Source organism: Xenopus laevis, chromosome 1L (genome assembly GCF_017654675.1).
Source record: "Xenopus laevis strain J_2021 chromosome 1L, Xenopus_laevis_v10.1, whole genome shotgun sequence".
Lineage (NCBI taxonomy): Eukaryota > Metazoa > Chordata > Amphibia > Anura > Pipidae > Xenopus > Xenopus laevis.
The window spans coordinates 55271728-55288451 of NC_054371.1; the positions used below are offsets into that span (position 1 = coordinate 55271728).

Consider the following 16724-nt stretch of genomic DNA (forward strand, 5'->3'; position numbering starts at 1 on the left):
CTTTGTACAGCGTAAGGAAGAAAAACAGATGGATTTAGTTAAATACAAGAATACTTGCTTTCCATTTGTTCCACTGAAATAGACATCTCTTTTATATAGTGCTTCACACTTAAACATGTTGGTTAACTAAAAATGCTTTCGGCTCCGTGCCCAGAAAACACTTTGTTCAACACAACGCCACAGTAGGAAACAGGCCTCTAATTACCACTTATATCAGTACCTGCAGTACACAATGTGACTACAGTAGAACAAAGATAAGTCAGTTAGATCTGAACCAATACCCACCAATATAAATTGGTGCTATGGCATGTTCAAATGTAACATTTATTTCTAATTACCTATAATGTATTAACAATCGCTACTAAATTAATGACATGTCTATTACAACAAAAAAGCATAAACAAACACAACTGAAGTGAGCATCTTGCATTTTATGGGGGACTGCTGAAAGTAGAGATGAAACTTAAATACAGGAATAGTATGTGGATGGTGTGTAGGTGAAAAATATTGGTTAGGAAAACTCCTAGTCATTTATTCTGTTTGAATTAGTATGATTAATATTTGTGTCATATATTCCATTTTTTATTTTTTGCTCATTAATCAGTCTTTGTCATCCATGTTGTAAAATTTAAAAAGTAAATATTTAGATACATTGCAAATTCACTAAAGGGTAAATTTTCTCCACACTCATCGGCACTTCGCCAGGTGCAAATTTGTCACCACTGCGATAATTTACTAAAATGCGAAGTTGCGTCTCAGCAGCCAAACGCTGGCGAATTTTCAGTAGCGTTACTTCAGCAGAGCGAGCATTTCACAGTGAATTCATATCTGCCTAGCGAAACTTCACTAGCACTTTTAGGCTTAGTTTAATTTGAATAGGGTGGGTACCTATTATTATTATTAGTAATGTTGGTGCAAATACTTTTTCAAACACATCCCCAATGAGCCATAATAAAGACAGAAGAGATCCTCTAATGCCCTAGACATGAGCCCACCCTTAAACAAATGTGGCATGCCCCTAAATTATTTTAAAAATTGTTCACACAAAAATCTTTAATAGTTCAGACTTTTGAAGGCAATCCCACTTCAAAAAAAAGAAAAGTTGCCAGTGTTTTTTTTACAACTTTAATGCATTTCCAGCATACAGGATATGATGTTACTCACATAAGACTGAGGAAGATTTTCTTCCTCGATCTTTGTTTTATCAGTTCACTTGGTCTGAGTTGGCAAAGTAAACTGTGGCGAAAGAGGTAACGGTCAGTAAAATTCACATCTTAGTGAATTTGCAGAGTAATGACTGCGTGCCAAAGTGAAAAGTCGCCTGGCGATAGGGTGCGAATGAATGCTAGCAACGGCCTCGTTCGCTAGCGAATTGTCCTCTACACCTGTTAGTGAATTGGTGATGTCCCTGCAGATGGTATTTCTGGTGAAATGTCGCTAGCGTCGGCCACTTCACCCTTTAGTGAATTTGCCCCAGTGACTGATTGTTTAGAAGGCAAGGCCAAAGAGCAGAAGGGACAATTGTTTTGTATGTGGCACCGCAAAACAATTTACATTGCCAATTTAATGCTATGTAAAAATCACAAAGTTGATTTCATGAGAATGTATACATTTTTGGCATATTTTATTTTTAAATGATTAACTATTTTAATAATAAAATACTGTTTAAGGCTGCATTGTATATTCAATTTATACTGCATTTTTTATAATTACATTACCCCATACTTTCTGTCTTCCACCCAAACAAACATATTAATGTTATCCGAAAATAAGTTTTTATTCATCCAAGCTCAGGGCCAGGTAGGCAGAAGAGGCAGCTGCCTAGGGCACAATGATAGGGGGGCACTGGGCAGCTACCTCTAAAACTGTCTTCCTACCTACCCCTAGTCCACACCCCTCAGTCTTACTCCCCTTTATTCCCTCTGCCACCCACTCATCCATCGCTTCCTGGTTCAGCATCTCATAATCACCATCTCATAATTCCATATTGTATCCATTTCAGTTTGGCTTACTCTACTATACTCTATTAGCAACATGTAACCTGTAGCAACACTTCACCCAGGGGCATAACTACCAGGGGAGCAGGGGGTGCAACTGGGCCAGGGCCCACACCCCCGCAGGGCCCCCCCGGCAGATCGCGCTCGCTGCAGCCGGCTGGAGTCGAGAGGAAAATCACACAGACGAGGGTAGGGACGGGCCTGGCTGTACGGCACTCACCAGGGCCCGCCCCCACCAAGTTCCGCTACTGACTTCACCCAGTAAACTGTATAGATCTCTCCCCATTTTGTATATATTTTTACGCTGATCCATGAAACAGTATTATATTTTCAGTGCCTGATTATGCTTCATAAAAGGAAAAGGAAATTCTGAGGCCGTTTATTGCCAATAGATTAACTACAATAGTACAAGCTAGAATGCTATATTTATTATGTAGAATGCTTTACCAAACAGCTCTAGAAACTCTATATTTGTTTAGGATTGCAACTCCGATATTAGATATTAGAGTCTCTCCCTGCTTACTCATAGCTCTGGGCTCAGATTACAGCAGGGAGGGGAGGAAGCTAAAAGGTAGGGGGAGAGAGGAACAAACTGAGCATGCTCAAGCCCAAGCCCTGGAGGTTTAAGCGGAAATCAGGAAGTCTGATACGGAAGCCCATGTGTACACAATAAAAGGAAAGGCATACAGTGTTTCTTTTGACAGGGCTCAGAGCAGCATAACTGCTATTTCTGATAAAGCTTACTTAGTTTTAACCTTTCCTTCTCCTTTAATACACAAAAATTATTCTATGAAGTTAAGCACCATTTTATACAGTATTGCTTTGCAAGTTACCAATCTTTTAAGTATGTAGTGTTTTTTGTAAGTTTTATTCTATATAGCTTTCCAGACATATGTGATTTGTTTTAGCCTGGCTGTGTTATATCTGGGGAAACTACATTATGGGAATTTTTTGTGTCCTTGAACATAGAATAACTGTTATTAGGGGAAACATATTGGAAACAGTAAGAGCAATAATATACTTGGTAAAAGAAATAGTTACTGTTTTGTTGCTGAACGATTAGAAGGATTTTAATCCATCGATCGAACAATTTTCCTTCGATCACAAATTGCCAAAACCTTCCCCATAGGCTAACATTGGTGCTCGGTAGGTTTTAGGTGGCGAAGTAGGTGGTCAAAGTTATTTTTAAAGAGACAGTACTTTGACTATCGAATGGTCGAATAGTCGAACGATTTTTAGTTCGAAGCGTTCGATTCGAAGTCGTAGTCAAAGGTCGAAGAAGCCAATTCAATAGTCGAAGTAGCCAAAAAATATTTCGAAATTCAAAGTAGTTTTTTCTTCTAATCCTTCACTCTAGCTAAGTTAATGTGCCTCCTAATGTGAGACCTAATTTGCCTAAATATCTATAATACCCCTGCACAATGCATTTTTTATTTATAGTAGTATGCTACAATTTATGCATAATTTAAGATATCCACATCATACAATGAAAAATGGTAATGGTGAGAAGTCACATGTTGCATGATTATTAGCCATATATTGTGTTGTGTTGCTATTTAGATTGAGTTTAAAATACATTGGTAAGTTACTCCAATTCTTTGATTCTACTTTTTTCTTAATGTATGGGCAATACCCTGTAGGGTTATGTTAACTTTTTTGCAGAGATTTGTCAAATCACCACTTTACTTTCTGAGGTTTGCAATTTTTCCTGCTTGGTAGAGTACTGATCAATATTCATAGTGAAGGACTGTGTATGCTCCAAGAACAACATTTGAATTATCATGCAGTTTTTGTGAGTGCAAACTTAGTAGTCAATATTACCTTGAATATAGCGTATGAGTTACTGGGAGTATAGTGCATCATTTGTTTTCTGTGCCTGTTTTCATTCTTTTGACAGGACACAGAGAAGGGGGTAGTAAAAAAATAAATGTATGAACTTCTAGGATGCCTAAATATATACCCAATGCAGTGGCTTAAATAGCTTTCTTATAAGAAGAGAGCACACTACTTACCCACAAAGTGTTTTAAGAGAAGCATAGAACCAGGACCAAATAATTTACAGCTACCACTGAAAAAAATAAAAATGCTATGCATTGCTTTCTTTATGCAATGCATCTAGACAGATTCCACTTCTCCAACTGTTAAAAAAATATACTTTTAAATCCAACGTTAATTAAAAGTTTAATTAAATGATTCAGGTTTATTATGATGAATGTGTTCCTTTTATATTTCCAACATTTCTTCACACTTCTACCTCCAGCAGAGCTACAGTAAGCTTTCTTATTTCTTTAGCTATACAATAATGAACTGAAATTGTTAATTCTGGCAGGCATTGATTAGAGAAACATTAATTATAGCCTTTGACTATCGATCCCTTTCATTTACGCTTTTCTTAACAACTGGATGTAAAACTATTTTTTCCCCTAGACATCAATATCAGACATGTCATTCTTGATTACTTGGCATATGCTCTCAATCCTGTGTGATTAAAGTAGCACACATCTGCTGTATTTATCAATTTTGTTTGGATATAGAAGGAGGCTGTATATAAAAAAACAGCTTACTAAATAGGAAAGTTGAATAGATAATACACCATAAACGAGCTTATCATTATTGTTTACTTTACAATATGTGGAAAGTTGATTATAGATATTTCAATATTTGAGCCTTTGAGAGCATTACATATCCCATATGTTGAATAATCAGCACTGACATAATGGTTATTCAGTGTGCCTACAGTGGACCGTTTTAGTGTTCTAAATGTACAGCTCATTAACTTTTAGCAAGGTTAGCTATATTTATATATTAATTCTTAATGGAGTATAATCACCTTGATGTTTCAATTAATTTAGCATTTGCATTCTCACAGCACATTAATTAATTATTGACCAAAAACATCCGATATAAGTTGCGTTCTGCATGGGCACGAATGAAACCATTACGTCGTTAATATAAATAAGTAATTACAGAGCCTTATACGTTAAAAATTATAACATTATAAAAAGAATAGCATAATGTCTAAAAAGTTACAAAATTGCTTACAGATTTGCTTTTGTTTTTGATCCACAATATGCAACAACAACAAAGTTCTTACCATTACAACATGACTTGAAATTATATTCTGCCTGCTGTTTTAATTACAGTATTATGTGGGGGAACTCAGAGGGGGAGGAGAGTAGTTCATTGTATAGAGCTCATTAACCTTACTTGCACAGTAAGCCAGAGTGGAGCTGAAGCATTCACCTCTCCTCCCACGGTGACTCTTCAGATTCATGCGGTGGGAGTTGGTTTAGAAAAGCAAAGTCTTTTCCGTGTTCGCTGTTTAATGTAGAAGATTGCAATCTGGGATAAGAACAATGGAACAGGTGGAAATTGTTCTACAACCTAAATATCATTTTACTCATGGGGCTTGGGGCTTTCTTTTAGATTGTAATGTCCCTTTATTATAGGAGGGAATTAAAGCCATGAGTTAGGTTTATGGCAAACCTTTCTCCATTTCCCCAGTAAATAAATAAATGCATATAGTAGAAACACAATTTACATTTTTGATGAATGTGTATAGTAAAGTTGCTTAGACTTTCTTTTATTGTGGAAACAAAATTGGGTGGATATGCTTTATAAATGATTAGGAATTTGACTTGTACAACTATTTTTGCATGAAGCAAAAATGTGCAGAATGTGATTTATTCTATGGTCATGCTCCCAGTACATTCTTCAGGAATGTTCTGGCTAAAGCATTGTCTCATGTTTGATTTATTTATTTATTTGTTTTCAGAATTGTTTGAAATAAAGCGACGTAGTAAGTAAAGCAATACAGGGAATCTTGTAATTAATTTATTTGACCTTTGGCAAGTCACTCAATCACTCTTTTTTTTTATTTTTTGAGACCTCTAAACTAAGTTTGAATTGTAAAGGCCATATTTGTAAAGGTGGTGGCAAAGGTGTAAAAACTGTACATTTTTATATCTATGGAGCAATGTTGCAGGGATGAGGCTGGGAGTGAACAATTGCATAGAAAGCTAGCCCTGTGAGAGAAAAATCGAGGTTTAATAAATGGGCACCCAAGACTAAGACCATGATATGACCCACTAACCTCCCATATCTGCTTAAAGTTGCATTTGGCACAGGCAACACTTCCAAAAAACTAACACTGCAAGAGCTTTCTTCACCGATCTAACTCTCTATCTACCACTCATTTTGTAATTAGCACCATGTGCCAAGACACCTCATGCCCAACTCCACCCAATATTTTGTCTACCTGATCAGCCACATTCAGAACTTTGGCAGCAGAGAGGCAGCAAACTGCTTAGTTATTACAATCCGGTCGAAAGAGTAACTTATCTGCTTTATACATGATTGAAGGTTTGCCATTAACATATATGTCTGCTGCAAGGTTATTTTGTTCTGTTTCTATATCTCATTTAAAAAAGAGATTTATCAAAACTTTAAATTTTTTCTTGATTTTTCCTTATTGAATTTTACATGCTAGAGCTTGTTAACTTTCTTGAGAATGAAGATGGCTGAGACATTTTTTTGAGAATTGTGGAAGGTTCCCATAGACTTCCTGGTAAAGCCTCTTGAGAATACTCAAGTGCTCAGAGTGACAAGCATTGATGCACACACTGGTTTGAGCTTTTGAATTCTTAGTAGAAAAAATGTTGTCAAGAAGATGTATTTAAAATTAATAAACAGAAAGAAATAATTTGTGGGAGAAAATTGATTTTTCCGCTGAGAATGGGAAAAAAATGTCATCTCAACCTAAGAGGCATTTGGCAGACATGTGCCATAGCAATTGCTCTTAGCAACAGCTGAAGGAGCAATCATAACTTAAAAACAGTACGCAATAGTATTTTATAGAAGTGGAATATAGAAGACACGGCGTGTCTGGTCTCCCCTAATGGTGGCCGATTATTTAACTATAAATCAGATTTCATTACTCCGATCACTTCTGTTGAATTCTGTACTGGAGCAACTGTTGTGCACTGCAATGAGACAAAAAACCAAAGTATGTAGTGTTAATAAACCCTTAAAATATTATCATCATTGCTTTCAAAATATTGTGGAACAATTAGGGGCCGATTCACTAAGGGTCGAATATCGAGGGTTAATTAACCCTCGATATTCGACTAGGAATTAAAATCCTTCGACTTCGAATATCGAAGTCGAAGGATTTAGTGTAGATAGTTCGATCGAACGATCGAAGGATAATTCCTTCGATCGAACGATAAAATCCTTCGAATTGAACGATTCGAAGGATTTTAATCCAACGATCGATGGAATATCCTTTGATCAAAAAAAGTTAGGCAAGCCTATGGGGACCTTCCCCATAGGCTAAAATTGACTTCGGTAGCTTTTAGATGGCGAACTAGGGGGTCGAAGTTTTTTTTAAAGACACAGTACTTTGACTATCGAATGGTCGAATAGTCGAACGATTTTTACTACGAATCCTTCGATTCGAAGTCATAGTCATAGTCGAAGGTCGAAGTAGCCCATTCGATGGTCGAAGTAGCCCAAAAAAAACTTCGAAATTCGAAGTTTTTTACCTTCGAATCCTTCACTCGAAGTTAGTGAATCGGCCCCTAAACATTGTGGAACAATTAATATCTATCCACTCATCCCCTTGCTTTGGGCCTTGCACTAAGTCAGGACACATATTATTCCATTTTGGGACTATAATGTCTTTTAATGACCCAGAGATTGTGAGAGATTGTGACATATTTATATGTATGAAAGGATGGGTAAAATTGAATTATGATCGGATTAGTATATCAGGAAAGATCACTACAAACGTTGGTCAATGCTAGTGATGAGTGAAGCTGGGCCATTTTGTGAAGTGGTGAACTTTTGCAAAGTGCATTGAGGTCAATAGCTATTTTTTCCTGTGTTTTTTTTTTACAACAAAACAAAGAACATTTTCTAAATCCTAATTCTAATCATGTCATTACATCAGAATTTCTTTTACAATGTTTTCTGGAAACGTCTAAGGACTGAATTCTTTTAGTTTTTATTGTAGGAACAAGAAAAAGTTCAGCTCTGTCAAAAATAAACAAGCCCCCTGAATACCTCATTGAAATAGATTTTCTAATAGATTTCTAATTGCCATGGAAACTTTTGTACTCTTAATTTATAGCAGATCATTTAATATAAATGGTTTATACAAAAGTTCCTAATGCATTTCCCTTTCTTTATAAGGGTCACATAGAGTGATATATTTGGATTTAAGTAGCTGCTGACATGTAATGGGTCTCATTGACTATTTGTGCTCCTAAAGGTGGCCATAGATGCAAAGATCCACTCGTTTAGCAACATCGCCAAACGAGCGGATCTTTCCCCGATATGCCATTAACAGGCATGGCTACATTGGGTGTAATCTGATTGTTCGGCCGTATGGCCGTGGGCTCCGACGGGATCGGTCGGGTCAAAATCAAACCTGACTGATCGACCAAATGACCGATCTCCGCCGGACAAAAGATGTCGGCATACGCCACACACGATCCGAAAATCGTACGAATCCTCGATTCGTACGATAGGATCTGTGTATCTATGGCCACCTTATGTTTGTGCATGGCACACCACCATATATAAAACATTTGTACTTGGAGTATTGCACCAAGGTAGGAAACATCTTGCAACAAGCAAATTGAATGCATTTAAATACTTAAGGATACTTTGGGATTCTATGCTCTGCATGCGAAAACAGGAAAAAAATTACATAGGAGTATATTGCCACTTTAATATGAATTGCAAGAAATATAATGAACATTTGCTAGAAATGCCTTGTAATTAATTGAGCAGAGTAATTAATACTGTAACGTTCAGTTACTCAAAATTATAACAATTTAGTACAAAAATCAACATAAACATCAACTTTTTAGTTAGTAGCTCTAAATAGATAAAAAGATACATACATTTCAAAGTGTACTGTAAGTCAGACTTCTGCAAATGTAATGTGGCCACAATTCAGATCCAATTGCCATGGAAACTTTTGTACTCTAAATTTATAGCAGATCATTTAATATAAATGGTTTATACAAAAGTTCCTAATGCATTTCCCTTTCTTTATAAGGGTCACATAGAGTGATATAATTGGATTTAAGTAGCTGCTTACATGTAATGGGTCTCATTAACTATTTGTGCTCCTATGTTTGTGCATGGCACACCACCATATATAAAACATTTGTACTTGGAGCTTTGCACCAAGGAGGGAAACATCTTGCAACAAGCAAATTGAATGCATTTAAATTGCATTAAAGTGCACAAACCAGTGTGATGCGACTTGAGTGTCATTGAAAAACAGGCACAAGTTTTGCTTGTGTTGTGACATAAAATTGCATGTGATGCACTGCCACATTTCAGTAATAATCACTTGACAAACAGCTGCAGCTGTCCTAGCCACACTTTCCATAAAGGGAAAGGGGCATTTGCAATTTACACAAGTTATTACATTAAGGGGTTATTTATCAAAATCTCATTATTTCCTGAAAGCTACTCTGACCAAATCCCCTTATATATCAACATATTGTTCCTAATATTTCCTGTGCGGAAAAAAAACCTCAAAATAAATGTAAAGGTCTTGGCAGGTCTGAGTTTTTATTCAGACTTTTAACACCGTCGGGGTTTAAAAAAATTTTAAAAAATTAGATTTTTTTTTCCCACTATTTTGATTCTATAGTAAAATAACTAATTTTTTTTTTGAGTTTTTGGCATTCGGACTTTAATAAATAACCCCCATAATATTTAAGTTACTGATGCATTATGTGCAAAGAGTTGTGCCTTGCTGTTTGTTCTTCACTAGTTTTCTAATAACCTTATTCTACAGGCAACAGTGCAACATTTTAATAGCAGACTTGGGGGGAAACATTTATTATGTGATGTAAAAGACAGCAGAATAATTTGCCACACTTTGCCAGGCATCACTGTGTAAAATAAAATGGCATAAAAATGGTGTAATTTTTTTATCACACTTTTTCTTTAAGCAACTTCTGCAGGAACTTACTTACAAATAAAACACACCTTGATAAATTCACCATTATTTAACACAGATTTTTTCTGTGAATTTAATTTAATACAGCATAATAAACAGGCCCCTTAGTGTGTCAAAATAGAGAGGTGTGCCTACATGCATAGCTAACAAACATGAAATGGTCATTTAAAGGAGAAGTAAACCCTTGCTACTAAAATTCCTTACCCCTCTACCCTACATAGACCCCCCTCCCTGCTCCTCCAGCCTAGGTGCTACCTTTGCTAAATGCCCCTAGCTCTTTACTTACCCCTCAATTCAGGGCATCGGAGTTCATGGCAGCCATCTTCTTCTCTTCGGCAATCTACGTGAAGTAAGTGCTATATCGGCGCATGCACGGTTGGAGTAATTTTCTGATTTGTGTCAACTGCACATGCACCGAAAGTCACAGAAATTGTAGAAGCATCGGAAGAAGACCAGAAGATTACCAAAGTGGCTGAAGATGGCTTTTTAGTAGCATGGGTTTATCCTTTAATACCTTTCTGGAAATCAATGGAAAAGTTGAATAGCCAAAGCTTCACCCATTCCAATGAGTTTTCATTACAAAAAACAAAACAAGTCAACATTTACTATGGTATCCATATCATAATGTCATTTCAACTTTTATAAACAGTATTGGAAAAAAAAAGTATTTAGAAAAATAGGTATCCTCCCTGCACTGTCTGTGGTTATACTTTCTATGTGGTCGTGTGAGATCACATATTGCTCCATCATCACATGGAAAGAGTGTGTGCGTGTAGCACTTCTCCATATCATACATCTTGGTTAAATAATAATATGTCTTTGGGTCTAACACAGTAACTTTGCATACTTAGGAATGGTTCAGGGGAGAAGTAACATTTTTCAAATACTTGGAAAAATAAGTAGTAGTCATGATAAGGGTCATCAGAAATCAGGTCAACAGGAACCATAATTTTCTTAAAGTATATTATTGCTCTAATAGCTCTACTCCTATTTAAGGAACATACTACAAGTATTTAAGGGGACTATTTACTAACATTCGACTTCCTATTATTTTCACTAATCATTTTTTTTCTCGAAAAATCGTTTTCTTTTATTACTCTAAAATTGAAAACATTTATAAAGTGTAAAAAACAAAAAACTTGAATACAAAACTAAGTAAAAGCAGTCGTTGATTTCATAGAAATAGAGTTTAATTATAGTTTTAGAAAAACTCTACAACCACTAAGAATAGAAGGTTGATAAATAGGCCTCCATGAATTGTTATACAATACATGTACTTTGCTCTTTTATCTTCATTCCCTCCATCCCCACCAAAGGATGATCACTGAAGCTGGTGGCCATGGGGATTCCCTTTTTGGGATTTCTACTCCTTCTCAAGGAACATTTTTATGAACAAATACATTTTCTAGAGTTGCATTTCCTGAAGCCTCTCTCTAACACAACCTGGTAAATAAGGCACAAAAATGTGTTGAGAATGTACCCATTAAAATGTCATGTGCAAAGACCAGTTTGCTGGTTCTACCTACTTTAGGGCAAGGCATACCATAAGAGGACAGTGCACCTAACACCTACCATAACCAGGCAGTAATCAGAGGACTTTCTTCATGTAATGCATCCATAGACACCTGTATTTGTGTAGTGTATGTTTATATTCGGTCTGGATTCTCCCTTTTTTTTCACAGTTGCAAGTTATAGCCAATTTTGGCAAATGTGTTCTTGATTGTAATGGGAGTAATATTAACGGGAAAGAAAGTTGTGTGTTGTGTGTACACAGATAATTTTAGTAAGTACAATGCACCCCTTAGGAACCCTTATGTGTGGATTTAGAGCATGTAATACTGATGTTATATTGTCTCTATATACTGTACAATAGGCCACTTGAAGCCTATGGAATTATTCAGATTATCACTAGGATTTAAAATAAGTAACATATCTATGGATGTACAGATCTGAATATAAAAAGTATGAATGAAAGAAAAAACACTGGATGATGCGCTTAAAAATTTGAATACCTCAAAAACCTCTAAAAATTTCATAATTTTTGTAGAATTACTAGAGAAAAAAAATCATAAAACTTCTAAAACTCTTGATTTCTATAGAACATCGACTGCTTCTACTTGCCGAAGTTTTGTTTTAGTGTTTTTTTTGTGGTTTTTACACTTTAAAAATCTAAATATTTTTAGAGAAATAAAAAAAACATTTTTAGAGAAAAAAAATTTGTGAAAATAATAGGAATTTGAATGTAAGTAAGTAGTCCCCTTGTAGTACAGTATGTCAGATAGGGATTACCAGCCTGTGGCCTTGCGGCTGTTAGTTGTTTTGCTCTTGTGTGGGATCCATAGACTTCTATCTAATTCCAACCCAGTGCAATTATTAGTCTGTGTTGCCTATTTACACCCCCTCCCGCCTCATTTAAATGGAGTGCTGCTTAATGCAGATAACACTCAATATGAGGCATGGTACGCAGGATTATGTGCTCCAAATGAGAATGCAGAGGCCTGTGGCTATTTGCACACTGACTGACCACATAGTAGGCAAAGTGCAAAAAATGGGTGGTTGTGTCTTTTTATTGCATTGTGAATGAGCCCTAATGAGTCTTTGTCTAATAGAATATACAATTTTCTATGGGAAATGTAAAATGTAAGTACTGTCTAAAGGAATTGCAGGATACAATGTGAGTCGTATTGAAGATAAAAAAAACAAAATGTACAGCACTCCAGTAAAGACATTTCTAAATGCGTCTGAAGTACAGTGCCACATTATACAATATTTTATTTAATAAGAGATTTCTTGTGTTCTATCCAAATACGCCACCACAACTATATTATCAGCGTACAAATAGGTTTATATAGTCTGTTATGAATAAGCCAGATAATATATTAAGGCCTATATTTACTGTATAAAAGACTTACACGGTTCTCTGATGAAGGTGCTATACATTTTGTAAAAATGTAAATGAATAAATCAGATTTAGATATGATACCTTATTCTTGATATATATATACCAGAATATGCATAAGAGTGCATTGGCCTCAAAAACTCAAGAAATTAATTATTAGCTGTTGACAAGGTGGTATTTTTTTCCTCTAGACTAAAACAGATGTTCCCTCATTCTTCAAACCTCTGCTAGCAGCGTCACAGAGAAGAAAGGTCATGCACACATATTTGGTATAACTGAGACAAAATGGTAAAAAATTCAAAAGATTCCTATTAGGGAAATAACAGTGCAGGATAACCCTGATCCCCTGGATAACAACCCATTGTGTTTCTGATAAACAGAAGATAATTCACAATCCCCTTACAATCTTCATGTTACTAGCAGTGAATGAAAGTTTGGTGTTTAAAAAGGAAACAATGTAAACTGAAGAATTTAAAAGGCAGAATATACACTGTTTGCTATGTATAGCTCAAGAAATGTCAAAATCCATAGGTTTTCGAGATTAATATAAATAGGCATGTTCAGAACAAGCCCTATTCTTTGTGTGAACAAGGGATTACACACCATCTCATTTATACACTAGGCAAATCTGCACCTGGGCAGTAACCCATGGCAAGCAGCAATTAAATGCTATGGTTACTATGGATTACTGACCAGGTGCAACTTTGCCCAGTGTTTATAAATGAGTTATCCATCCCATTCAATCGTATAGTCATTCCCTTTCATACATTTTTAGTATGTATGGTCAATAGCATTGTCTCCCAAGATATTTGTTCAAGAGATTGAACAAGGTCTAGAAGTGAGGTCTAAAAAGTAATGTACCAAGAATTACATTGGGTTACAGTCAGGCAGATCCAAGGTTGAGGCAAGCAGAACAGATCAAGACTTACAACAGGTGAAGGAAGTAGTGGTAAGGCAAGGTCTTAGCTGAAAATATCAATCAGAAAGAGTAAGCCAGGCATGAATCATCATGCCTCTTGCAATGCAGCAAATGCAGAATTATTTGCCAGAATTACTGAGCTAAGCTAGTGCAAGCAGTACTTACCCCAAAAGTCGTACCCCTATGAAGTAATGTGTGCAATGCAAGCAATTTTTCCTCCTCCTTTGCACATACTTTGAGACCACCTTGCAACTGACAATGCAAACAAGACATTATAAGTGCTCAGTGAATGTAATAAAATGTCTGCATGAAAAAGTAGTGTGAAAAAAATGACGCCACCTTAAAGGAACAGTAACGTCAAAAAATAAAAGTGTTTTAAAGTAATGAAAATATCATGTACTATTGCCCTGCACTGGTAAAACTGCTGTGTTTGCTTAAGAAACACTACTATTGTTTATATAAATAAGCTGCTGTTTAGCAATGGGGGCAGCCATTCAAAGGAGAAAAAGCTCAAGTTACACAGCAGATAGCACATAAGCTCTGTCTGACTAATGGTGTTATCTTTTATCCATTAGTTAACCTGTGCCATATAGCCGTTTTTCAATTTCCGCCATTGCTCCACAGCAGCTTGTTTATATGAACTATAGTAGTGTTTCTGAAGCAAACAGATCAGTTTTACCAGTGCAGGGCAACAGTACATGATATTTTCATTACTTTAATACACTTTCAGTTTTTGGTGTTACTGTTCCTTTAAGAGTGTGCTCCACAGAAATAACATTTGCAATGTAATAAACAGCACAATGAACATTAGTGTATTGCTGAATGTGAATTTCATTATTATTTTGCTATTTTTTTATTCCATATATGCATTTTATTACATTGGCATTTAAGTTATTACTGTAAAAGAAAGCTCTAGAAGATATTAAAGTGTATTCCAGTTTTTCTAACATGAAACAGTGACACTAAGAACACATGTGAGCGCTTTATAATCATAATACAGAGAACACAACAAGTAAAAAAATGGTCAGAGGCTTTAATACTTAATACTACGGAAAGTCACCGTCTGTCCACGGGGAAGAAAATACATTAAATTTCCCTGCTGTCTACCAGTAAAATTGTGTCAAATTCAGTCTTAAAAGCAGGGGCGTAACTATAGAGGAAGCAGACCCTGCGCCTGCAGGGGGGCCCAGGAGGTATAGGGGCCCCACGAGGCCCTAATTCATATCCAGTTTCAATAAATATTGGTAAAACAAGTCAACTGCTAAAAATTTTAGGGGCCTGAAAAATAATTTGCTGTGGGGCCCAGTAATATCTAGTTACACCACTGCTTAAAAGTCTGCACCTTCAACTAGAGCTGTATCAGTCATTGTGTGGGATAGTTGGTGAAGTGTGGAGAAGCAAAAGATCTGTGTAGATATACAAAAACTATAATATAAGTTAATTGCATTGCCTCATAACTTGAAGACATACTGACACCAGAAGTTAAAATCTTTTTTACACCTATGATAATATTGCCTTTGGAAGCTACTTATAAATTTGCCATAAAGTATTTGTACAAAGCTTTTACCTGTCTGATGCCCCATGTTCCTGTATGAGGGGGCTCCCATATTTGTGCAGCAGGCATCCGTTAGCATTAGAAATGGGGCTGAGATGGGACAGTCAGGTTGGCAAAACAGTCAGGTTTAGGAAATTCAACAATTACTTACAAAAACAAACCTCTCAGCCAAAAACAAACCTCTCAGCCAAAAACTGGTGACCTATAGGTAACTTTTAATGTACATTCATATTTTAGTAGTTTTAGTGCCAGTGCCAGAAAATGCAATTACTAGAACAATCACCTTGTTTTTTAACCACACTGCAGCATTTTCCCCATGATTCCAGCAGGGTATGATGCACGTAACACAATTGAGGGCGATTTGTTAAAATTAGCGAAATTACTTCAACGAGAATTTAACTCAATTGTGCTGAAGCCCAGTTAGCATAATTTCTTGCATTTAGTGTGTGAGTGACCTGTGCACCCTAATGTTTCAGTGCAGCTGTGATAATGCAAGCCACTTTGGGAGCCCTGGAGCTACCACCTGATTCAAAAAGAAGGTAGTTCCAGGGTTTCCTGCATCAGTCGATTCAGCTGTACTAGTTTTGGAACAGGAGAAAGGAGCACTAAGGGTGCCAAGTGCAACAAACAGAAGTGCAAGGAGCATCTTTTGATGCAAGTACTCTTAATGAATTTTTGCTCAATTTACTTCAAGAAAAATTGCATGACTGCAACTGCACTTGTGGTTAGGGATGGGCAAATTTGACCAGTTTCACTTCACCAAAAATTCACCACCGGGTAATGAACCAGACGGCCATTAAAGTTTAAAAAAAAATTTGATGCACGGCAAAATTGTTTTTACACACCATAGAAGTCTATGGGCGTCATTTCTGCGGCGAAACAAGGCAAAAAAATTTGCCCATCCCTACTGATGGTCCTAAATTACCCTTGTATCTTGAAGTATCCTGTTTTGTAACTCTGCAGCTCATAAGAACACAAGACACCTACATTCAAGTGTTCCTCTGCCAGAGAACATAGGACACCATTATGTGTTGGCAGTAGTAGTAAACTGGCCTTAGTCCAACTTGGTGACATGCCCGTAGTGAATGGTAGAGCTGGAACTTGGGATAGGCAGAAGATTCCTAGGAAGATTCCTTACAAAATAGTATTGTATTTTGTCAAACATTAGAAGTTAGCATTATTATAGTTCTCTGAATGCATGGCCCGCCCTATCCTTGACTATTTCTGTTTGTTCTGTTTTATTTAATAGTTCAGATTTCTTACAGGATGTTCTGATGATTTGATGATAGGATATTTAATAGAAAACCATGGAAGCCACAGAATCTTAGAGTGTGCTTGCAGCTGAGAAAACATACACCCCGTGAACATGA

General features: G+C 36.3%; 1 protein-coding gene across 2 annotated transcripts in view; it reads left to right on the forward strand.

Annotated features, from left to right (window-relative positions):
- The window catches only part of fstl5.L (follistati like 5 L homeolog), a 286103-nt gene that overhangs the window by 77675 nt on the left and 191704 nt on the right, over positions 1-16724 (forward strand). The window lies entirely within an intron of this gene.